This window comes from Humulus lupulus, chromosome 5, assembly GCF_963169125.1.
Source record: "Humulus lupulus chromosome 5, drHumLupu1.1, whole genome shotgun sequence".
Lineage (NCBI taxonomy): Eukaryota > Viridiplantae > Streptophyta > Magnoliopsida > Rosales > Cannabaceae > Humulus > Humulus lupulus.
In genome coordinates this window covers 209930124-209945786 of record NC_084797.1, presented here as the reverse complement: position 1 = coordinate 209945786, position 15663 = coordinate 209930124, and the positions used below count along the sequence as shown (strand labels likewise).

At 35.9% G+C, this 15663-nt stretch overlaps 1 pseudogene; it reads right to left on the bottom strand.

Annotated features, from left to right (window-relative positions):
* Positions 1 to 10701: 10701 nt before the first annotated feature.
* On the bottom strand, positions 10702 to 13332 carry LOC133833954 (uncharacterized; annotated as a pseudogene).
* Positions 13333 to 15663: the final 2331 nt, after the last annotated feature.

The window sequence follows — 15663 nt, the reverse complement described above, 5'->3', positions numbered from 1 at the left end:
GTACCCGGTTAAGTGGGGATTGATGTCCCGGAGGCTAGGTATTGGTTTGGGAACTTATGTTGATCATTTTTATTGATGGTATCTTATATTTGGTTATGACTAGGTGACCGCTAAAGGACTAAAAGTTGATCGTTCTCAAGGGTCGTTATTTAAATCATTCTAGCTCGACTTTGAGGTAAGAAAACTGCACCCTATGTATGTGTGACATGCATGGCTGTTATTGATGCATGTTGGTTGATTATTGAGTATGACATGCATGGCTGTTATTGGTGCATGTTGGTTGATTATTGAGTATGACATGCATGGCTATTCTTGATGCATGTTGGTTGGTTATTGGGTGTGACATGCATGGCTATTATTGGTGCATGTTGGATTGTGGAATATTATGCATATGATGCATGAGAAACATGTGATTAGGACATGCTTTGTATACCGAGTATGATATCATTCAGAGCTTGAGCCTCTGTGTTTATGCATGGTCCTAATTGTACTAATACCTGTTTAGTAAGCATGCTGAATACCTTGTTTATGAATATTGAACATGTGATATACGTTTGGTGGCATGGCTTACCTGTGTATGGCACTGACTAGTCAGGGACCGACCCTAAAGTCGATGGACATGCATTGAATGGCTCTATAGCGTTAATGCTAGACCGACTCTAAAGTCGATGAACATGCATTGAATGGCTCCATGGCATTAATGCTGGACCGACCCTAAAGTCGATGAAATTATAAGCGCTTGCTTGGTCTAAGACCAGATGATCATGGCTCTGGTGACTGTTTGTCACATGGCTAGGGGATGCTGTCCATAGTTACGACTCTAGAGTCGGGAGGAAGGTTATGTTGGTGACCATTCACCATGCACCTATCCTGTTCCAACTTATGAAAGGTTCTCATATCAGTTAAGCCCTGGTGGCCCTATCGTCTCATGGCAAGAAGGAGTTGTACCTACTTTTGTGACTTTTGCTACAGTCACCTATCTATTTTGGACTGATAGTCCTGGTTGATTATTATGGTCATTGTTGATATTATATCATGCTTTATTGTGTTTTCTTGCTGGGCTTCGGCTCATGGGTGCTATGTGGTGCAGGTAAAGGCAAGAGGAAGCTGGACCATCCTTGAGTTGGAGAGCTTAGGTGATGATGTGTACATATGCAGCTGCTCGTCCACCACGGCCGAGGTTTAAAGTGGAACTAGGGTTAAACCCTGTTTTGCCGCTTAGAACGGCCTGTTGTAAATATATTTTCTGTAATAGACTCTGAAACTATATTTTCGGGATCCCAATATATATATATATTAAACGTTCTAGTGAAACGTTACATCTTAACCAAAATGTTTAATCCCTAAACCGCTAATCATACTTAGTTACACATTTTTGGCCAAATGACTCGATTAGCGAGTTTAGCACTGTTTACAAGGCACACCGTAAGGGTCCCTGGGGTTGGGGCGTTACATCAACAGTATCATGCGAGCCAACAATGTGGGCTACAAGCTCAGATGTATGTTGTTCCCAACCACACTCACAGGACCAACAAAAAACTTGTTTGAGAAGTTCAAAATGCATTCAATCGCGTCTTGGAATCAATTGTCTAGGGACTTCAAAAAATAATTTAAAGGTATGATGGCATTAGGCCTGAGGCTTAGCAATAACAAAACGAATCAATCAAAGGTTACCTCACAAGGTTTAACTTAGAAGTGGCTCGAGCTCGAGATGTCGATGATAGTGGTCACTTGACGGCAGTTCAAGCTGATGTAATGCCAGGAAGTCCCCTTTGGGAAGACTTACAAAGGAAGCCTGTCAGGTCTTTAACCAAGTTCAATCGAAGAGCTCAGAGGTTTTTCAATGTAGAAGAGGCGAGGTCAGCGCTGAACATGACCTCCCAGCCCATGACTACAATGACGAAGATGAACTCTGCTTCGACCACGGCGGACCCCTCAACTTCAAAACTCCCCGAGGACAACCCTTCCAAAAGAAAGAAAAAAGAAGGGAATAACCCTGAGGCAGATAGGGAAAAGAAGAAGAAAAGGGAAATATACTTCTCCGTATACAAAGTGTATACCGAGCTCAATGAGTCTCGGGAGAACATCTACCTAGCTAATGAAAACCAGGTTCCATTCAGACGACCTGATCCCATGAGGAACCAAAAAGCAAAGAGAGATTCTAGTAAATACAGTAGATTTCACTGAGATATCAGACATACAACCGATGAGTGTTGACAGTTAAAAGATGAGATCGAAGGTTTGAGCTCGAGGGGTTATTTTGGAAAATACGTAAGAAACCAAAACCCAAACCAGGCTTCCACCAGCCGAAGGGCAGTGGCTGCACCACCTGCCCAGAACAGTAACTCCCAAACTCGGGAGGATGAGCAACCCCCTCCGATTTATGGAGAAGATGTAATAACCATCTCGGGGGGACCCCATATCGCAGGATCGAGCAGGAATGCCCAAAATAGATATGTAAATGAGCTCAAGACAGGTGATGGTTCCCCCTAAAAACCTGAACCACGAGCTCCAAAACAACAAAGGGTTGAAACTCAACCCATAACCTTTACCGAAGAGGACGCATCACACGTCCAGCTCCCCCATAACAACCCTCTGGTAATAACCCTCCAGCTCATGAACAAGAGGGTACACCAAGTCATGATTGATAACAGGAGCTCGGTAAATATCCTCTATAAATCCACCCTAGAAAAGATGGTACTCACGCTTTGTGACCTAAAATCCTGTGCAACCACACTGTACGGTTTTTCAGGAGAAAGGATTACATGTATGGGGTCCATTGAACTCTCGGTGACCCTGGGAGACTATCTAGTCTCTGTAACCAAGAAGATGGAGTTTGCCGTGGTGGATCTCCCATTGGCCTACAATGTACTATTCGGAAGACCCGCCCTAGTTGGGCTGGGGGCAGTGTCATCTGTTAGGCACCTGGCCATCAAGTTCTCAACTTCTAGTGGCATCAGAACACTGAAATAGGACCAACTTGCGGGGAGGGAATGCTATAGCTTCTCCATTAGAGGAAAGAAGCAAACAAGTGCACATGCACTTGTAATAATACAAAACAAGGATGGGACGATCTTCGAGATAGATGAAGAGATCAACCCCAGAATAGAATAAAGGGCTGACCTCGAACCTTTAGAAGAGCTCGAGGAAGTCAAGCTCGAAGACCCCACAAAGATGATAAAAGTGGGTAAGAATCTTTCTGAAAAGGCAAAAGAGCAATTAATTCCTTTCTTAAAAGAAAACCATGACGTATTTACATGGTCGCATTTGGACATGGTGGGAATCAGTCCAAATGTTATGAGTCATGCACTTAACATCGATAAGAGCTTTCCCCCGAAGCAGCAAAAGCGAAGACTCCTGGACGATGACAGAAAGAAAGCCTTAAAGGAAGAAGTTGACAGGTTAAAGGCAAATCGGTTCATACGAGAATCCTTCTATCCTGATTGGATTGCCAATCCAGTGTTTGTTTCAAAACCTAACGGAATGTGGCAAACTTGTATCGACTATTTTGACCTTAATAAGGCATGCCCTAAGATTGTTTCCCTTTACCTCGGATTGATCAGCTCGTGGATGCCACGGTAGGTCACGGTCTCATGTTGTTCATGGATGCCTACTCTGGATACAACCAGATCGCCATGCATGCATCAGACCAAGAACATACGAGCTTTGTAACCGATAAGGGACTATACTGCTACAATGTCATGCTTTTTGGGCTTAAAAACATTGAGCAACGTACCAAAGACTTGTGAATAGAATGTTCTCTGAGCAGATAGGTAATAACATGGATGTTTATGTTGACGACATGCTAGTCAAATCTAAACATAACGATAACCATGTGAATGATCTCGCAGAATGCTTCGCCATATTACGAAAATATAACATGAAACTCAACCCACAAAAATGCTCTTTCGGAGTATCTTCAGGAAAGTTTCTAGGTTTTATAGTAAACACGCGAGGGATAGAGGTTAATCCTGATAAGATCAAGGCATTACTTTATATGCCCTCACCTTGAAAGCATAAAGATGTCCAGAGTTTAACTGGATGGATGGCAGCATTAAATCAGCTTGTCTCAAAATCTACAGACCGTTGTCTTCCTTTCTTCAACCTTTTGAGAAGAGGTAAAATGTTCGAATGGACAGAGGAATGTGACGGGGTTGCTCGCAGCACCACACAGGGATTTAAAAAAGAGACGGGCTTGTCCCATTTGTTGCTCGAATGGACAGAGGAATGTGACGGGCTTGTCCCATTTGTTGTATTCTTTCCATACTCCAAAATCCATACTACAGAAAAAAAGAGAAACTATCAAACTCGTGTTCCTGACTTTTCCAATTTCAAAACAAGAAAAAATGCAAACGAAAAAAAAAACAGAAGCAAAAGCTCACCCCACTGCTGGCATTTTGATCCATCTTGCCAAGAGTTTTTCCTGTGCTGTATTCCATTCCTGCATTTAAACATTATGCAAAAAAAAAAAAGTATACATTTGAATTTGACAACATTAAAAACAACTCTCATACGTCAACATTAAAAAAGTATCCCAATAACCTAGAATAATGAAACAACCAATGTCATTTTATCATTAGCCTCAAATGTTTAAGTCTTGCACAGTAAAATACTGGAGCAAAAGGAGATAAACAGAGACTTAAAAGGTAATGCTGCTCAAAATGAAGTGAAAAGCCAGATTAATTTCTCATACTCTTTAAAAAACAGTACACATAATCAAGTTGCCTACACACCTAAATGACCAACAAAAGAAAGAAAACATACCCATGAAAGGAAAATTATTCAAGCAGACAAAAATACTATATATTATAAAGGATAAATAAAAACGAATTTATTATCTTCAATATGTAACATTTTTTTAAGCAAGTTAAATAATCTAACTACATTATGTTTTCTATACTATGATGGAGAAAGATAAGAAAGAACAAGGGATGGAAATAGAGAACCAACTCAAATTCCATAGTAAAACTAAAGGTGTACCTTCAATGTTATTCTCCAGCGAGTATGCTTCGCCTTGTATTTCCAATATTCATGGTTTACAAGAATATACTGTAGAGAAAAGACAATTAATGCAAGAACAATATCATTCTCAAATCATGTTTCCATCAGCTACATTGTGAAATCCAGCACTGCAACATTTTAAATGCAGATAATTCTCTCACCCAAAACTCTTTAAGAATGAAAGAACATTCTCTTTAAAGAGAAAGTAGTTTCTTGAAAGTTTTAACTATATTGGAAGATATAATATTAGGAATTAAAGGTTGAGCAAATGTATATCTTGACGTGATCACCATAATTGAAGAAGAGAATAGCATATTAAAAGGTGAGTAATCTCATTGCTTATGATGAAAGAATAATATTTCAATTTCAATGATTTCCTGCTGAGATTTGTCACCAAAGGTGAAATATCTTTTGAAGTAATTTAGAAATAGAACAAGAGTAAAGCAAATTGTCACATATAAGGATTTTTTACATAAAAAAAATAGCTAATATCAAGACCAGAACATACTAAGGAAAGACAATATTTGAGTGGGTCTATTGTTTGAAGACATGCAAAGGTGGGCTCACTATGAAATCTTGGAAAACCTAGGAACAAATTGAGCACATTAGTAATGCATTTACAAATAAAACAGAGGGCACATTCATAATAAAAAAATGACCAGAACAAATTTAATAAGACAATTAAGTCATGCATATCACAAACTTGAATTGAATCAGAATAATGTTCAGTTACGCTCTTACAAGATGAGAAGTTGCTGCTGACAAAGACATTTAAAATTTTGAAATTGGTTTAGCATCTTATTAATCTACCAGCTTATTCATGTAAAATAGAAAATTTTACAGCACCAACCTCAGGTTACAGGTCGATAACTATCCCCAACTCTTCTAATTCATCGGCACTTCCACATGCTGAAGAACTTGAACGATTTCCTTGCTTAAAGGGAAAAAAAAAATCAAGTTTAGCTCTAACAATTTACAATATGAGATCACATTCATGTCAAGTAATCAATAAAATTGATGCCACCTTTGCAATTTTGGTACCACAAGCTGCAGCAAGTATTGAAGCTCCAGTCAAAATGTTAACTGTGTTTGCTCCATCATCACCTGTTCCAACAATGTCCACTGCATCAAGTAAGCCCTCTACTTCTAAACTATGCTTGATCATCGCCCTCGTAAGCCCCACAGTCTGTTTAACCACTAAAATCCATAAGTCAGTTCTTTACTTATTTCCTTGAAACATACCCCCAAAAATTCTTCAGTAGAGAACCTACACTCTATCAAAATTTCTTTAAAAATAAACAATTGCATTGATAACAGTTCTTTCTATCCAAACAACATGGCAATAAGACTTTCAACAGTCTAAAATCCTGCTTGGACAAACTAAGTTATCTAGTATAAATATTTATAGTACAACTCTCAACCAAAATGATATTTTAACAATGATGCAAGGCTAGTAAAAAGATTATACAGAAGTAGGTCTCTGTTTTTTTTTTACAATATATAATGCACCAAGTAAACTTTCTCCCAAAAACTTACCAAAAACCATTAAAAGATGTACACTGTGCTAATCTTCTTTGTTTATATGAACAACATCCAGAGCTTCCTGAAATGGCAACCATGCTAAGTTCAAATGCAGAGTACATATATTTTTTCATTAAAGTGACCTGCAAGTTAGATAACTGCTGCAATATATGTACTCTCTCTTCATGATCATGTACCAGAATGCATGGAAAATCAAACTCGCTACTGTTAGAAGCCTTTTTTGTGCATTAATGGTACTCACATACCTTGATCCAGAGTGAAGAACAGTAAAAGTTTGTCAGAAGCCATTTATGTGCATTCATGTTAAATGAGTCAGCTTCTTCAACACCATCAATGTAGTGGCAATATTCTGGACATATACAACCACTTCCAGCATATGCAGCATCCACATGGAACCACATTCCATGGCTCTAAAATGGCCACATTACAACTGCTGTAAGACTGTGTAAACATTTAGTTTTCTTTATTCTAATTATCGGAACTTTTCAATTGTCCCAAGTGACCTAAGTTGCCATTATCCATGTTTTGTTTTAGATGTTAGGAAATGAAATATATATGCTCAGTTAGTGGCAGAGGAAAACAAACGAAATTACCAACTAAAACCAGAAAAAGCAAATATACTTACCAAAAAATTATTGAGGTCTTGACGGTCATGGTGGGAATAGTATTATCTAAGCACATCTAGTTTCTCACAAACCATACTCCTTTACTCATTCGAAGATATTCAAAATATACTTACTAGTTACTTAGAAGATATTCAAAGTCATCCATAAAAATAAAAATAAAAGAGTCAAACTTATCAAAGTGAAAAAGGGCACTGAGTTTTAAAGTGGGAAATTGATCAAATATACAATCCATAGAGGAATGCTTAAAGACCACAGATGACACTAGAGGGTCAACAAGAACTCATCTAAGCACAAGCTCATGTCCAACTACTCTTCAGAATGGTGCTTGTTAAAAGACTAAAAAATCTTCTAAAGCTAGCTAGGTATTTCTACAATGAAACATTCTTTAATCTCCTCCACCACTATACATAATAAAACATGACATCTCAATTCAAAGTATTACTAAATTAACTACACACAAGAAACATTTGGACAAGATATTTCAGCAATAGTAGCCTCATCAGCAGTAACACATACAGACACATACACTTATTTTGAAAATCAAACTACATTTACCATTGTATAGCTCACATATATCATTTTAAAAATTAAACCATTGTCCCAAAATTATAAACATCTGCCAAGTTGATGGTATGGTAGTAATAACCTGATATGCCAGAAATCAAAATCTACTTCCACAGTCTACACAAGTAGAAAAATAACTGTATTCAAATGAGGGATGCTAAATTTCACTTTCCCAATTGCCCAAAACAGAAGCCAACACAACATAGAAACTTCCAAAAAAATAAATAAGAACCAAATGTCAAATTGATTGGTCTTTGATGTAAACTTGTCTCGAGAGGAATAAGTAAAGGATAGTTACTTCTAAGAAATACCTGTGAGGTAGAAAGCTTTCTCACAAAGCCATGAAAATATTAATTAGGGTAAGGGAATTGTAAGTCAACCATTTGTGATTTTTTTTCTCATTCTTGAGTAATGAGAATATCAATAAAACTCGCATTTTTTTGAACTTTAAATCAAACCAGGAATGCATGTAAAACAAAGAATAAAAATTGTTATGATTTTGCTAAAATAATTGACCATACTCTGAACCTCCTACCTGCAATGTGATATCTAAACTTTCTAACCATATTATGATTTTGCTAAAATAATTAGCCATACATTTGCCCTGTCTATTTAAACTGCTTTATACTATGGTAGTATGTGGAAGCTAGTCTTGGATGAATTCACTAGCACAAAAAAATGAAACCAAAATGGCAGATACCAAGACTACACAATATCCAAAAAGAGAATTTTACAGTTATGTTCTATAAATAATTTCGGTCACAGTTATTTGCACTTTTTACATTTTGAATAATAAACTATTGTATTTAGACTATTTCCTCTAATTAGAATCCACATACGCTTCAGGTGACTGTACAAAACATGCTCTTGCAATTTCATAAAAAACTAATCACCGTAGAGTGCCGCTTTAAAGTTACTCAAATTTAAAGAAATAAAATAATCAAACATTCAAAGTGAGAAGTGAAACCTTTGAATGAAACGCCATGCTACTAGCAGCTAAAATCGGGGACCCATCTGTGTCGCTTGCAAAGTCAACCATTGACCCTGATGGATAACCATCATGCTTCTGCATATCAAAGTAAAATTAAGAATTTCAAGACAATCTACACATTTTCTAGACAATGAAATCTTTAGAAGGAATTGATGGGTTAAAACTCCAAACCTCAAGGCAGCAAACTATGGAGCTACCCTCATCATGGGTTAAAACCATACATGACAAGAGGGAAAATGCATAAACTCAAACTCCCATACTATGCTAGCGATAAAATAAATATGCTATAAGCTATATCTCCATGGAAAAGCACCAAATTATAAAGTGAAATCTACAGCTCTGAAGTGTTGGAAAACCTCACCTGTTGATATTTGTCTACAGTAAACATATTAGTTTCTTTGATTTTGTATTCTGCCCATTCCACCTCATCATCATATCCACAGACTGTTGATGGAGGTTGTTTAATGTATAATCTATAGATAATGTGACAAAAGTAAGCTCATTATATGAAAAATAAATAAACAAATATGACATTCAATCATTAATCTTTGCGGTTTCTTGTTGGTATTTGGGGAAAGAGAACCTTTGCAGAAAGCTTTTGTTCTCCAAAAATGAAACTAGTATTGTGTCCAAAGAACACTCATATCCTTTTATCTCTACAAGGATGGCCATTTGTCTAATCAATTTTCTCTTTATCTTTCTTCAAAACTTCACATAGTTTGTTTTGATTATTAATACACTAACGAGGTTTGATATAACCTTACATTTGAATAAGGTTGGCGACTTCACCCTCCCCATAAGAGCTAACTGCAAGCTTAGTATCCAATTTATGCAATAGTTTTCCACCAGCATCAAATTGCTGAAAAAATTATATAAGACAAAATAAATAAAAAATTAAAAAAACATAGGTTTTTAACATTCAACACATCGAGTGCATTATGGAAACAAACATATATGTAGATTTAACTATGCTAGCTACCCTCAGGGAATTTTTCACAAACACATCCATTGCATTATATAAACAAGAAAGATCAATCGAATAAATATGCTAATAATTAAAATCCACTAAATTATAGACAGTGAGAGAGAATTATAGCTTACCCAAAGAGAAAATAATCAACTGCTTGTTTTTGTCCATCACATTAGTGCCAAGGATGTGTCACGAGTTTGTTTACTGGACTAAATAAGACAAATTTAGAGAGATTCAAAGTGAGGCTTTGAGCTAAGCTTCATCTTGAGATTGAGCAAAAAACAAATCCAAAATATAATGACTAAAAATTATAAATATGATATTGTCTCTGTACAAAACAACCCACCCATATAAATGAGGGGTTTTGGAAAAGAAAATTGTTGAAAATAAATGCTTAGCTTACAACCACTACCAATCACATTTATTTATTTAAAATGATAATTGTTATATTAAAATTACTACTACAGTGCATATATCATTACTAATTAATATTATCACAAAATAGCTTTATTTATAGTGTTACTCGCTTATTGTATGTGCCAATGATGACATTATTAAGTGTTATATCTTACAAATATTATAAATTTTTAGTAGAGACTACGCATAAAACTAAAATAAGCATAGTATAAGAGTGTGTTTGTGTTTTAAAAAAATGATTATGTCATATATACTGGTATATCCACTGATATTGTCAAATTGAATACTCTTGTCATAAAAAGTTACATACAATCTAACTAAAGCTAGTCAGTCTAGAATTATTAGTATAATTTATGGGTATAACAAGTGCAAAAAATGACATACTAAGGCTATTTATTTAGTTATAAAAGAATAGTCGCATAAATTGAACTAAAGTATAAATAGACCCACGACAATTTCTCTTCGTTTTTGCCAAAAACCATTGGATCCAAACCCATGCTCATCCCACCATTCAAACCTACTCATCCATTTCATAAATCAATTGAACAGAAATTTGGGCTGTTTACAGTGGGAACTATAGAGAACCATGTAAAACAGCAAATATGGGATAGGGAACGGCAAAACCGTCACAAAAATAATACCATCTTTATAGTTATTAGAAAATTATACGTTTTTCTAGCTGTTACATTTTTGCAGGGCTGGTTTGGCAACTATGAGACTATCTCCTTAAGCAATCAAAATATGAAATTAACTCATTCAGATTCAAGGGCCACAATTTCATATCTGACCTCTTCCAAATGCTCGTTTATAGCAGTCACAACATCCTGTACTCCTCTAATGGCCTCCTTTAGTTCTTTATCATACATAGCATCTGCTTCTGCCTCTTCAGTCCCATCAGCTTCTGTAATCTCATGGACATGCACACACTCATGCTCCATTGGTTTCTCAAATTTTCAATCTGCATGGCTCACCAAACGTTCTGATGGCCGACCAACCTTCTTTAGTACCTGTAATGTGACTGTCTTTAAAAGTAAAATAATTTAATGTTAGCCGGGCAAGAGTAAATTCTGGAAAAATTGAGTTACAAGAAGCAACATATGAGATTCCATCTGCATACAAGGTTACTATTCTAGAAGTCCTGTTGATGAGAGCAGAGTCATCTTAAAGAATTGAAAATGCAAAAGAAATCACTCTGCTACAGCCATAAGATCAACAATTATCCTCTGTAAACATGACATTTTTTTAAGGAGAACAATAGCTTTTTATTTAAACTCATGAAATAAAAAGAACAATCCTAGCAGAAAAGGAAAAATAATCATTGAAATAACTGTAAATTTATGTATGTCTACTGTCTAAGCAGTTTAGAGATCGTTTATGGTCAGTCATCTCTATTGTTACACAATTTTTCCATGCTGCTTCCAAATCATTATCTTACATGACCTTACAGTCCCCAAGGAAACTCAGCTAAATGATTCGAACTAAGGGAAAGGAATTTTGACTATCCAATATCAACAAAAGTAAACAATCTTTTTACTGATTTGATTTACCAGATATTGGATTGAACAATACAAACCAAAGGTACCCCTCACGAGTAGAAATAAGAAAACACCTTCATGCTTATTATATTGGTCTTTTGTTACTCTCGTTTTTCCTCAATAAACTATTCAATGCAAAAAAATTCTTCACGTATGGACAACTAGATTGACTTAATTTCAACAATAACATCAGGAACAAGATTTCTTAAATGCTAGATTTGCTCCATAATCTGCTTCTCAAGCACATAGAATGATCAGCAGCTTATCAGTAATCTCTCTATAGTAACTAATAAACAAGCTTTCAGCTTTTAAATCAACAACCTTTGTAAAGAATCCTTTCTGTCACAAAATCATCCACATAACTCATAATTGGCAGATTGAATTTTACTATTCAGCATGCTTTTTGGGAAAAAGAAAAAATAAGAGTCTTAACAAATGTCCATTTCTAATGATCTATCAGGTAAATAAACTATACATCTCATTAGAGAATCATACAAAAATTTCTAATTGGCACTTGACTCGAGACTATTAGCTTTAAATTATTTTCAGTCACAAGAAGGCTTTTTAAAAAGATCAAATATGCATGCACCTTTCTCTTGTCCAAGAAGGGTTTTTACTTAAACTATTCTTTGCAATGATTATCATCTTCGATAATTATTTTCATTTAAATTAGTAAACAGAGCCTTGGTGTCACACATACACTGGGAATAAATAATAATGAAAAGGGACCTATACAAAGGAAAAACCATAATGCAAAACGATATGGCTCTCTAAACGAAACTTCAAAACATTCAAAATGGCAGAATAAGAAAAGGGAAGGCTTGTATTAGAGTTCTAAGATATAAATCCACAAAGAAAATAGCCAAGAAATTTTTAGAGTGTATTATAATAGTGGCAAAAAAGAAAAATAAAAGAGGCATTGGTTACCAAATTCAGTTTCTGCTTTTCTTGTTCTTGAACAGATCTCAAAAGCTTAGCTAAATCAACTCGATCGTACTCAGAATTATGAAATAGGGACTCCATTTCAATGACCTGAACTCGAAAAAACACAGAAACCCACTTCACAAACTTAAATACAGAATATAAACATATATTTATATGTGAATTTCAAATTTTGGGATATGAATATGGATACCAACTTGTTTAGAGCAGTTATTGAACTCCAGTGTAATGTCACTGCAAAGCTGTTGATAGGCCAATTCATTTCCCAAAATCATATACTCTGAAAATCCCCTGTATCAAAGAAATCTCTTCTTCAAAAAAAGGAACGAAAAATAAGATGCAGAAAGAAAAAAAATGGTAAGCGCAGAAGGAAAGAGAAACCTTTTGAGGAAAGTACGCGTTGTAGCCATCTGCAGTCGTCCCTGAGTCCCTAAGTCCTGGCCCTCTGCAGCTGTGCCAATTGAGCCCGCCACGCCTGCGCCGATCGAGCCCCACCAGACTTCTGCCAACGTCTTGATGATAGATGAACTCCAAAAAAAAAAGAGATGAGGAGGTGGTTCGGTCCGAGAGAGGAGGAGGAGGAGGTGGTGATAAGGTTGAGTCAATGGGTATAGCAGGAAGAGAAGGGAAAATGGGACGGGAAAATGGGTATAGAAAATGGGTATAGCACGAAGGAAAATGAGACAAAGAGAGAAAGAGATGAAAATGGGAGTCTGATGTACATAATAGGGAAAAGACTTAGGCATTTACTTTACACTTTGCCGCTTTTTTTTCACTTTGCCGCGTGTTACTTTATATATATATACTATAATACTTTTTTAAATGTATTATAGTATATATATACTATACTATACTATTTGCCTATTGAAATGGGGTTTTGTTGTAATGAGACAAGATGGATCGAGCACGAGATCTGTAAGCTCTAAGGGGATGGCTTTTTCAATGGTTACTTGTTCGAAGCATAGACGAACCAAGATGACGAGCTTGTAATAGGAAAATAGTCTCGAAGGCACATGGATCTAGTGTCAAGACTCGTTGGATGTATGTGTGAACGTACTTATTGTTATAAATTCCCTATGTTTAAGGGATCTGATGTAATTTTTTATTAAATCCCACATATTACGGGATTTTACTGCGTATGTGATAACTGTATGCATTGAATGACATTATTCTATTTGATTTGAATAATAAATTCCCGAGATATGTGGGAAGCAATTCAAAAATCTCCTCTATAAATAAAGAGGGATAATTCATTTGCAAAGGGGTGAACGATTGAGATTTGGAGAAAAAACTTTGGACAATCGCTTCCTGATTGCTTCTAGAGAATTCGAAAGAGTTAATAATATAGACTCAAGGACTGGGCAGATGATGACTGCTGAACAACGTAAAAGATCCTATCTACATTTTCTATTTCCTCTGGTATATTTTTGTTTAATTACTCTTCTTTTTTAAGTTGACGAAAAACGGTGTCAAAAAAATAGGTTAGATTATAATGTTATGATATGTTTTATGCTATGATATGATATATGTTTTGTAGTCGCTTGGGCATATGACTTGCTTAGATTGTAAGCCCCAAGAATTTTTTATCATTTTTCGTGGTTTAAAGTTATGATTTACCCTACCTCGATTAGTAGACAGAGGACCTAGATGGGTTATCATATACTATAGTTGTGATCTAACCTACCTCGATTAGTAGACTAAGGACCTAGATGGTTTTATCACATACCATGTTAATGAGTTAATGGCCATTAATATTGTAGTCCTATATGATATACGTTTTTACGTCAAATGTTTTATAGTATATGCTTTATGATATAGTCTTATGTTTATGATTTATGACATATATGTTTTTAGTATATTTTCCTTGCTGGGCATTAGACTCATTCCTTTTTAGATGGTGCACGAAAATGAACTTGGAAGGCGAGTCGAATTCGTGGCAGCTTGGCATGTGTATTGAGGATGGATGGATTGAATGGACTGCTGGAAGATCGAGGATGACGTATTTTAATTTATGTTTTTATGTATTTCCTCACTTAGTATTTTAAACAATTTAAAGTTTGTGTTTTATGTTTTATGTAAACAATGGGATCCCATACCTAATTTTTTATTTCGTATACTATTTTGGGTTTTTAAATAAAGTTATGTTATTCCTTATGTATGTGTTCCAAAATATTAGCTATGTCTAGTAGTTTTTAATGGTCCGAGGTCTAGAATTAGTCGAGTCATTACATTTTCTTTCACGTTTTATCACCTTCTCGTGCATCTTTTATTCTCCCATAGTCGCCTCTCTCATCTCACTCATGGTCTATATCTCACGATTTCTCTCTTTTCATTGCTTGCAGGTGGCAGTGATATGGTGTGGGTCTAGCTTACGATGGCGACGAGGTGTGGGTATGTCTTACAACGGTGATAGCGATGAGGGGTGGGTGTACTCGGCGTTCTTTGCGCCAGACATGGGCTCTGCGACTTTGTAGGGGATTTTGGGAAAACAGGCATGGGCTCTTAATTTTTTGGTTTGGTGTTATCATATATATATATATGCATATATATATATGCATGATTCTTCTCTCAATACTCATTCAGGTAAGTTTATTTTTTCATAGATAGAAGAGTTGATTTGAAAGAGTTGGAACAAAACCGTCTTAGAGAGACATGGAAAAATGGTTATTGTTTTGTCTTTGGTAATTTCCTATTCCATGCAATTCTTCCATGGGCATGTTATTCATATCTAGGAAAAGGCACTAATTTAATGGATGAATTTTGCCACCTGCCTCGCATAAATTATGTACTTGCATTGCTTGGGATGAGAGATTGGTCTGTTGTAATTGTTTCGTTAAAACTGCCATTTGTGCTGTTAGCATGGAAATAGCATCCAATTCAATCATACCAGCCACCTTCTTTGGTTGTTCTCTTTCAGTTGGCCACTAGTAGTTATTCATTGCTATCTCCTCTAGCGATTCATACGCTTCATTAGTACTTTTTCTCTTGAACGCACCTCCTGCTGCATCATCTATTATGGTACGAGTAGTACGATTCAACCCATTATAAAAGTTGTGGACTAGCACCCACTTCTCT